Consider the following 10,532-nt stretch of genomic DNA (forward strand, 5'->3'; position numbering starts at 1 on the left):
TGACACTTAGAATTTTTTCGGGTTGGTATAAATCAGTAACCACCGACACTTAGAATTTTTTCGGCTCAGTAGAAATCAGTAACCAAGCGCATTTTTGAATTGGTTACTGATTTCTCCGTTCGAGTTGCGGCTGCGGTTGGCTTCAAATAGTGGTGGGGGCTTAATTATCGCCGAGGGGAGCATGTCCCGGTGGTGTGGCCGAGGATGGAGTGCCTTTTGAAGGGGGTGTTTCTGAATTTGGACCCTTTTTGAGTTGCATGGCCGGATGGGTGTGGTTTTGAAGGGTGTGTCTGTCTGGAGTGGCACCGGCGTTGGTGTGAGGCTGAGGGTGGGCGTTCGGTTCCTGGTTAGGGATAGGGAAAGGGTGAGACTTAGCTTTAGTGCTCGTGCCCCCGATTTTGGTAATGTTTGACGTCAATTTTCCAAGGAGGCGAATGCAAGGCTTCAGAGGGACTTTGAGTGTTCGGGGGCGGGGTAGCTCAGCCGGATTTGCCCCGGCGGTTCTGCGGACGGTGTTGACTTCGAGGGCGGACCGGCCCCCGTGTTCAGTCCGAATATCGTGCATTGTTAACGGCGGGAAGTGTTCCAAAAGGGAATGGGATTGAATGTGACTGCTGAAGCCGACTTTGAGACCTGTAACGCGGGTAGCTCAGCCGGATTTGACCCGGCGGTTCTGGCGACGGTCTCGCCTTCGAGGGGGGAGCGCCCCGCGTGTTCAGGCCGAATTTTGTGCATTTCCATCGGCGGGAAGAGGTCCAAACGGGAATGGGATTGAATGTGACTGCTGAAGCCGACATTGAGACCTCTAACGCGGGTAGCTCGGCAGGATTTGACCCGGCGGTTCTGCCGAAGGTCTCACCTTCGAGGGGGGAGCGTCCCGCGTGTTCAGGCCGAATATCGTGCATTGTTAACGGCGGGAAGTGTTCCAAACGTGAATGGGATTGAATGTGACTGCTGAAGCCGACATTGAGACCTCTAACGCGGGTAGCTCGGCCGGATTTGACCCGGCGGTTCTGGCGACGGTCTCGCCTTCGAGGGGGGAGCGTCCCGCGTGTTCAGGCCGAATTTTGTGCATTTCCATCGGCGGGAAGAGGTCCAAACGGGAATGGGATTGAATGTGACTGCTGAAGCCGACATTGAGACCTCTAACGCGGGTAGCTCGGCCGGATTTGACCCGGCGGTTCTGCCGAAGGTCTCACCTTCGAGGGGGGAGCGTCCCGCGTGTTCAGGCCGAATATCGTGCATTGTTAACGGCGGGAAGTGTTCCAAAAGGGAATGGGATTGAATGTGACTGCTGAAGCCGACATTGAGACCTCTAACGCGGGTAGCTCGGCCGGATTTGACCCGGCGGTTCTGGCGACGGTCTCGCCTTCGAGGGGGGAGCGTCCCGCGTGTTCAGGCCGAATTTTGTGCATTTCCATCGGCGGGAAGAGGTCCAAACGGGAATGGGATTGAATGTGACTGCTGAAGCCGACATTGAGACCTCTAACGCGGGTAGCTCGGCCGGATTTGACCCGGCGGGTCTGCCGAAGGTCTCACCTTCGAGGGGGGAGCGTCCCGCGTGTTCAGGCCGAGTTTTGTGCATTTCCATCGGCGGGAAGAGGTCCAAACGGGAATGGGATTGAATGTGACTGCTGAAGCCGACATTGAGACCTCTAACGCGGGTAGCTCGGCCGGATTTGACCCGGCGGTTCTGCCGAAGGTCTCAGCTTCGAGGGGGGAGCGCCCACCGTGTACAGGCCGATTTTCATGCATTTCCAACCGTGGGAAGGGGTCCGAAAGGGGATGGGGGTGAACGTGACTGCTCAACCCGACTTTGAGACCTCTAACGCGGGTAGCTCAGCCGGATTTGACCCGGCGGTTCTGGCGACGGTCTCGCCTTCGAGGGGGGAGCGTCCCGCGTGTTCAGGCCGAATTTTGTGCATTTCCATCGGCGGGAAGAGGTCCAAACGGGAATGGGATTGAATGTGACTGCTGAAGCCGACATTGAGACCTCTAACGCGGGTAGCTCGGCCGGATTTGACCCGGCGGTTCTGCCGAAGGTCTCACCTTCGAGGGGGGAGCGTCCCGCGTGTTCAGGCCGAATTTTGTGCATTTCCATCGGCGGGAAGAGGTCCAAACGGGAATGGGATTGAATGTGACTGCTGAAGCCGACATTGAGACCTCTAACGCGGGTAGCTCGGCCGGATTTGACCCGGCGGTTCTGCCGAAGGTCTCACCTTCGAGGGGGGAGCGCCCACCGTGTACAGGCCGATTTTCATGCATTTCCAACCGTGGGAAGGGGTCCGAAAGGGGATGGGGGTGAACGTGACTGCTCAACCCGACTTTGAGACCTGTAACGCGGGTAGCTCAGCCGGATTTGACCCGGCGGTTCTGGCGACGGTCTCGCCTTCGAGGGGGGAGCGTCCCGCGTGTTCAGGCCGAATTTTGTGCATTTCCATCGGCGGGAAGAGGTCCAAACGGGAATGGGATTGAATGTGACTGCTGAAGCCGACATTGAGACCTCTAACGCGGGTAGCTCGGCCGGATTTGACCCGGCGGTTCTGCCGAAGGTCTCACCTTCGAGGGGGGAGCGTCCCGCGTGTTCAGGCCGAATTTTGTGCATTTCCATCGGCGGGAAGAGGTCCAAACGGGAATGGGATTGAATGTGACTGCTGAAGCCGACATTGAGACCTCTAACGCGGGTAGCTCGGCCGGATTTGACCCGGCGGTTCTGCCGAAGGTCTCACCTTCGAGGGGGGAGCGCCCACCGTGTACAGGCCGATTTTCATGCATTTCCAACCGTGGGAAGGGGTCCGAAAGGGGATGGGGGTGAACGTGACTGCTCAACCCGACTTTGAGACCTGTAACGCGGGTAGCTCAGCCGGATTTGACCCGGCGGTTCTGGCGACGGTCTCGCCTTCGAGGGGGGAGCGCCCCGCGTGTTCAGGCCGAATTTTGTGCATTTCCATCGGCGGGAAGAGGTCCAAACGGGAATGGGATTGAATGTGACTGCTGAAGCCGACATTGAGACCTCTAACGCGGGTAGCTCGGCAGGATTTGACCCGGCGGTTCTGCCGAAGGTCTCACCTTCGAGGGGGGAGCGCCCACCGTGTACAGGCCGATTTTCATGCATTTCCAACCGTGGGAAGGGGGCCGAAAGGGGATGGGGGTGAATGTGACTGCTCAACCCGACTTTGAGGCATCTAACCCGGGTAGCTCAGCCGGGTTTGACCCGGCGGTTCTGCCGACTGCCTCGCCTTCGAGGGGGGAGCGTCCCCCGTGTACAGGCCGATTTTCATGCATTTCGAACCGTGGGAAGTGGCCCAAAAGGGGATGGGGGTGAATGTGACTGCTCAACCCGACTTTGGCGCTTCCGAGCCGGGTAGCCCGGCCGGGTTTGACCCGGCGGTTCTGCCGTCGGTCTCGCCTTCGAGGGCGGAGCCTCCCCCGTGTACAGGCCGATTTTCATGCATTTGCAACGGTGGGAAGTTGCCCAAAAGTCGATGGGAGTGAATGTGACTGCTCAACCCGACTTTGAGACTTTTAAGCCGGGTAGCTCAGCCGGGTTTGACCCGGCGGTTCTGCCGACGGTCTCGCCTTCGAGGGGGGAGCCTCCCCCGTGTACAGGCCGATTTTCGTGCATTTCCAACGGTGGGAAGAGGTTCAAAAGGGGATGGGAGTGAATGTGACTGCTCAACCCGACTCTGAGGCTTCTAACCCGGGTAGCTCGGCCGGGTTTGATCCGGCGGTTCTGCCGACGGTCTCGTCTTCGAGGCCGGTGCCTCCCCCGTGTACAGGCCGATTTTCGTGCATTTCCAACGGTGGGAAGTGGTCCAAAAGGGAATGGGGGTGGACGTGTCTGCTCATACCGACTTTGAGACTTGTAAGCCGGGTAGCTCAGCCGGGTTTGACCCGGCGGTTCTGCCGACGGTCTCGCCTTCGAGGGGGGAGCCTCCCCCGTGTACAGGCCGATTTCCGTGCATTTCCAACGGTGGGAAGAGGTTCAAAAGGGGATGGGAGTGAATGTGACTGCTCAACCCGACTCTGAGGCTTCTAACCCGGGTAGCTCGGCCGGGTTTGATCCGGCGGTTCTGCCGACGGTCTCGTCTTCGAGGCCGGTGCCTCCCCCGTGTACAGGCCGATTTTCGTGCATTTCCAACGGTGGGAAGAGGTTCAAAAGGGGATGGGGGTGAATGCGACTGCTCAACCCGACTCTGAGGCTTCTAACCCGGGTAGCCCGGCCGGGTTTGACCCGGCGGTTCTGCCGTCGGTCTCGCCTTCGAGGGCGGAGCCTCCCCCGTGTACAGGCCGATTTTCATGCATTTGCAACGGTGGGAAGTTGCCCAAAAGTCGATGGGAGTGAATGTGACTGCTCAACCCGACTTTGAGACTTTTAAGCCGGGTAGCTCAGCCGGGTTTGACCCGGCGGTTCTGCCGACGGTCTCGCCTTCGAGGGGGGAGCCTCCCCCGTGTACAGGCCGATTTTCGTGCATTTCCAACGGTGGGAAGAGGTTCAAAAGGGGATGGGAGTGAATGTGACTGCTCAACCCGACTCTGAGGCTTCTAACCCGGGTAGCTCGGCCGGGTTTGATCCGGCGGTTCTGCCGACGGTCTCGTCTTCGAGGCCGGTGCCTCCCCCGTGTACAGGCCGATTTTCGTGCATTTCCAACGGTGGGAAGTGGTCCAAAAGGGAATGGGGGTGGACGTGTCTGCTCATACCGACTTTGAGACTTGTAAGCCGGGTAGCTCAGCCGGGTTTGTTCCGGCGGTTCTGCCGACGGTCTCGTCATCGAGGGGGGAGCCTCCCCCGTGTCCAGGCCGATTTTCATGCATTTCCAACCGTGGGAAGTGGTCCAAAAGGGAATGGGGGTGAATGTGACTGCTCATACCGACTTTGAGACTTTTAAGCCGGGTAGCTCAGCCGGGTTTGACCCGGCGGTTCTGCCGACGGTCTCGCCTTCGAGGGGGGAGCGTCCCCCGTGTTCAGGCCGAATTTTGTGCATTTCGAACCGTGGGAAGTTGCCCAAAAGTCGATGGGAGTGAATGTGACTGCTCAACCCGACTTTGAGACTTGTAAGCCGGGTAGCTCAGCCGGGTTTGACCCGGCGGTTCTGCCGACGGTCTCGTCTTCGAGGCGGGTGCCTCCCCCGTGTACAGGCCGATTTTCATGCATTTCGTACCGTGGGAAGCGGTCCAAAAGGGGATGGGAGTGAACGTGACTGCTCATACCGACTTTGGCGCTTCCGAGCCGGGTAGCTCAGCCGGGTTTGACCCGGCGGGTCTGCCGACGGTCTCGCCTTCGAGGGGGGAGCGTCCCCCGTGTTCAGGCCGAATCTTGTGCATTTCGAACCGTGGGAAGTTGCCCAAAAGTCGATGGGAGTGAATGTGACTGCTCAACCCGACTTTGAGACTTGTAAGCCGGGTAGCTCAGCCGGGTTTGACCCGGCGGTTCTGCCGACGGTCTCGTCTTCGAGGCGGATGCCACCCCCGTGTACAGGCCGATTTTCGTGCATTTCCAACCGTGGGAAGTGGTCTAAAAGTCGATGGGAGTGAACGTGACTGCTCAACCCGACTCTGAGGCTTCTAACCCGGGTAGCTCGGCCGGGTTTGACCCGGCGGTTCTGCCGACGGTCTCGTCTTCGAGGCGGGTGCCTCCCCCGTGTACAGGCCGATTTTCGTGCATTTCGAACCGTGGGAAGTGGTCTAAAAGTCGATGGGAGTGAACGTGACTGCTCAACCCGACTTTGAGACTTGTAAGCCGGGTAGCTCAGCCAGGTTTGACCCGGCGGTTCTGCCGACGGTCTCGCCTTCGAGGGCGGACCCTCCCCCGTGTACAGGCCGGTTTTCGTGCATTTCGAACCGTGGGAAGTGATCCAAAAGGGAATGGGGGTGAACGTGACTGCCCAACCCGGCTTTGAGACTTGTAAGCCGGGTAGCTCAGCCGGGTTGGACCCGGCGGTTCTGCCGACGGTCTCGACTTCGAGGCGGGTGCCTCCCCCGTGTACAGGCCGATTTTCATGCATTTGCAACGGTGGGAAGTTGCCCAAAAGTCGATGGGAGTGAATGTGACTGCTCAACCCGACTTCGAGACTTGTAAGCCGGGTAGCTCAGCCGGGTTTGACCCGGCGGTTCTGCCGACGGTCTCGCCTTCGAGGGGGGAGCCTCCCCCGTGTACAGGCCGATTTTCGTGCATTTCCAACGGTGGGAAGAGGTTCAAAAGGGGATGGGAGTGAATGTGACTGCTCAACCCGACTTTGGCGCTTCCGAGCCGGGTAGCTCAGCCGGGTTTGACCCGGCGGGTCTGCCGACGGTCTCGTCTTCGAGGCGGGTGCCTCCCCCGTATACAGGCCGATTTTCATGCATTTCGAACCGTGGGAAGTGGTCCAAAAGGGAATGGGGGTGGACGTGTCTGCTCATACCGACTTTGAGACTTGTAAGCCGGGTAGCTCAGCCGGGTTTGTTCCGGCGGTTCTGCCGACGGTCTCGTCTTCGAGGCGGGTGCCTCCCCCGTGTACAGGCCGATTTTCGTGCATTTCGAACCGTGGGAAGTGGTCCAAAAGGGGATGGGAGTGAATGTGACTGCTCAACCCGACTTTGGCGCTTCCGAGCCGGGTAGCTCAGCCGGGTTTGACCCGGCGGGTCTGCCGACGGTCTCGTCTTCGAGGCGGGTGCCTCCCCCGTATACAGGCCGATTTTCATGCATTTCGAACCGTGGGAAGTGGTCCAAAAGGGAATGGGGGTGGACGTGTCTGCTCATACCGACTTTGAGACTTGTAAGCCGGGTAGCTCAGCCGGGTTTGATCCTGCGGTTCTGCCGACGGTCTCGCCTTCGAGGGGGGAGCCTCCCCCGTGTTCAGTCCGATTTCCATGCATTTCCAACCGTGGGAAGTTGCCCAAAAGGGGATGGGAGTGAATGTGACTGCTCAACCCGACTTTGGCGCTTCCGAGCCGGTTAGCACAGCCGGGTTTGACCCGGCGGTTCTGCCGACAGTCTCCTCTTCGAGGCGGGTGCCTCCCCCGTGTACAGGCCGATTTCCGTGCATTTCGAACCGTGGGAAGTGGTCCAAACGTCGATGGGAGTGAATGTGACTGCTCAACCCGACTTTGGCGCTTCCGAGCCGGGTAGCTCAGCCGGGTTTGACCCGGCGGTTCTGCCGACGGTCTCGTCTTCGAGGCGGGTGCCTCCCCCGTGTACAGGCCGATTTTCATGCATTTGGAACCGTGGGAAGTGGTCCAAAAGGGAATGGGGGTGGACGTGACTGCTCATACCGACTTTGAGACTTGTAAGCCGGGTAGCTCGGCCGGGTTTGACCCGGCGGTTCTGCCGACGGTCTCGCCTTCGAGGGGGGAGCCTCCCCCGTGTTCAGTCCGATTTTCGTGCATTTCCCACGGTGGGAAATGGTATCTTTCATTACGGGGACAAGGGTCTGAAGCGGTGAAGTCAGTAACCGGCATAGTTAAGGAAAGGGTTCGAATTTTCTCAACAGTACGAAAAAAGTGAGCAGGGAAGCTAGAGAAGGTGTCAGTGAGTCCCAAACGAGTGAACCGCAAAACTTAGGGAAATGCCCGAAAGCGTTTTAAAGGGTGAAATCGGGAACGAGGAAATGATGGGAAAGTGCCTGAAAGTGCTAAATGAGTAAACAGAAAAACGAAGAAAAATGTTTGAAAAGAAGAAGTGAGTAACCAGGAAAACTTAGAAAAATGTTCAAAACGAAGAAATCAGTAACCAGGAAAACTTAGAAAAATGATCAAAAAGAAGAAATGAGTAACCAGGAAAACTTAGAAAAATGTTTAAAAAGAAGAAATCAGTAACCAGGAAAACTTAGGAAAATGTTTAAAAAGAAGAAATCAGTAACCAGAAAAACTGCGAAAAATGTTTAAAAAGAAGAAATGAGTAACCAGAAAAACTTAGAAAAATGTTTAAAAAGAAGAAATCAGTAACCAGGAAAACTTAGAAAAATGTTTAAAAAGAAGAAATCAGTAACCAGGAAAACTTAGAAAAATGTTTAAAAAGAAGAAATCAGTAACCAGGAAAACTTAGAAAAATGTTATAAAAGAAGAAGTGAGTAACCAGAAAAACTTAGAAAAATGTTTAAAAAGAAGAAATCAGTAACCAGAAAAACTGCGAAAAATGTTTAAAAAGAAGAAATCAGTAACCAGACAAACTGCGAAAAATGTTTAAAAAGAAGAAATCAGTAACCAGGAAAACTTAGAAAAATGTTTAAAAAGAAGAAGTGAGTAACCAGAAAAACTTAGAAAAATGTTTAAAAAGAAGAAATCAGTAACCAGAAAAACTTAGAAAAATGTTTAAAAAGAAGAAATCAGTAACCAGAAAAACTGCGAAAAATGTTTAAAAAGAAGAAATCAGTAACCAGGAAAACTTAGAAAAATGTTTAAAAAGAAGAAATCAGTAACCAGAAAAACTGCGAAAAATGTTTAAAAAGAAGAAATCAGTAACCAGGAAAACTTAGAAAAATGTTTAAAAAGAAGAAATCAGTAACCAGAAAAACTTAGAAAAATGTTTAAAAAGAAGAAATGAGTAACCAGAAAAACTTAGAAAAATGTTTAAAAAGAAGAAATCAGTAACCAGAAAAACGGCGAAAAATGTTTAAAAAGAAGAAATCAGTAACCAGAAAAACTTAGAAAAATGTTTAAAAAGAAGAAGTGAGTAACCAGAAAAACTTAGAAAAATGTTTAAAAAGAAGAAATGAGTAACCAGAAAAACTTAGAAAAATGTTTAAAAAGAAGAAATCAGTAACCAGAAAAACTTAGAAAAATGTTTAAAAAGAAGAAATGAGTAACCAGAAAAACTTAGAAAAATGCTTAAAAAGAAGAAATCAGTAACCAGAAAAACGGCGAAAAATGTTTAAAAAGAAGAAATCAGTAACCAGAAAAACGGCGAAAAATGTTTAAAAAGAAGAAATCAGTAACCAGACAAACTGCGAAAAAATGTTTAAAAAGAAGAAATCAGTAACCAGAAAAACTGCGAAAAATGTTTAAAAAGAAGAAATCAGTAACCAGGAAAACTTAGAAAAATGTTTAAAAAGAAGAAATGAGTAACCAGGAAAACTTAGAAAAATGTTTAAAAAGAAGAAATGAGTAACCAGGAAAACTTAGAAAAATGTTTAAAAAGAAGAAATCAGTAACCAGAAAAACTTAGAAAAATGTTTAAAAAGAAGAAATCAGTAACCAGAAAAACTTAGAAAAATGTTTAAAAAGAAGAAATGAGTAACCAGAAAAACTTAGAAAAATGTTTAAAAAGAAGAAATGAGTAACCAGAAAAACTTAGAAAAATGTTTAAAAAGAAGAAATCAGTAACCAGAAAAACGGCGAAAAATGTTTAAAAAGAAGAAGTGAGTAACCAGAAAAACTTAGAAAAATGTTTAAAAAGAAGAAATGAGTAACCAGAAAAACGTTTAAAAAGAAGAAATCAGTAACCAGAAAAACTTAGAAAAATGTTTAAAAAGAAGAAATCAGTAACCAGAAAAACGGCGAAAAATGTTTAAAAAGAAGAAATCAGTAACCAGAAAAACTTAGAAAAATGTTTAAAAAGAAGAAGTGAGTAACCAGAAAAACTTAGAAAAATGTTTAAAAAGAAGAAATGAGTAACCAGAAAAACTTAGAAAAATGTTTAAAAAGAAGAAATCAGTAACCAGAAAAACTTAGAAAAATGTTTAAAAAGAAGAAATCAGTAACCAGGAAAACTTGGAAAAAAACACTTAGAAAAATTTTCAGCAAAGTGTGAAAAATATTCTAAGTGTCAGCGGAGGAAAATGCTGCAGCATCGGGAAAGATTCGCAAACTTACACCGAACATGTGCTCCGAAGTGCCGGAGGAATTGGGTGAATTGAGCCCGGCAAATGGCCAGCTGTCGTTTTGTGCCTGCAGCCCGAAAACTTTAACTTTGTCTGTCGCGGAAGTCCGGACCGAGAAAAATCCAAACGGTTTTGACCGGACCGAGTTCCAGACCGATGCAGTCAAATTTGGAATTCAGACCCATTCAGTGCCACTTGTAGTTTTTCCGCAGTGAGGTTGGCGGGGTACCCGGAGATATATGGGAACACGATTTTTAGAACAAAATGGCGGCGCGGGACCGTTCTGAAAGGCATCCGAAAAACGGTTCCACGGGCATAGCACTTTAATGACAGGTATGAGTGCATGCCGGAGAGCTCTTGGAAGTCGAATTTTTGACACTTTGTCAATTTTTTGACAGATTTGACAAACTCTTTCTGTCTGTTCTAAGAGTCAGTCAGAGACTTGTGCGGCGGTCTTTTGACACTATTGGAGGGCGGGCAAACCCCACGTTGACTCCGGCCGTCCCTCCACAGGCGCTCGTGTCCAAAATGAAGGCGAGAGACGCGAGTGGCCTGGTTCCCTTGGGTGTTGCCAAGAAGGCTGCGGGCTGACCGTTGCCTGAGCACTCCCTAAAGCCTCTTGTGATGAGAGCAGACCTCGCCTGCCGCACGACCGGCTCTGGGAGTCGTTGGGCCGCTATTTGTGAATAGTCTGGTCCTCCTCTGCCACCCGGACAAGCGCGATGGCTCTGCCGC

The sequence above is a fragment of the Chiloscyllium punctatum genome, unplaced genomic scaffold, assembly GCF_047496795.1.
Source record: "Chiloscyllium punctatum isolate Juve2018m unplaced genomic scaffold, sChiPun1.3 scaffold_910, whole genome shotgun sequence".
In the NCBI taxonomy this organism is placed as follows: Eukaryota; Metazoa; Chordata; class Chondrichthyes; order Orectolobiformes; family Hemiscylliidae; genus Chiloscyllium; species Chiloscyllium punctatum.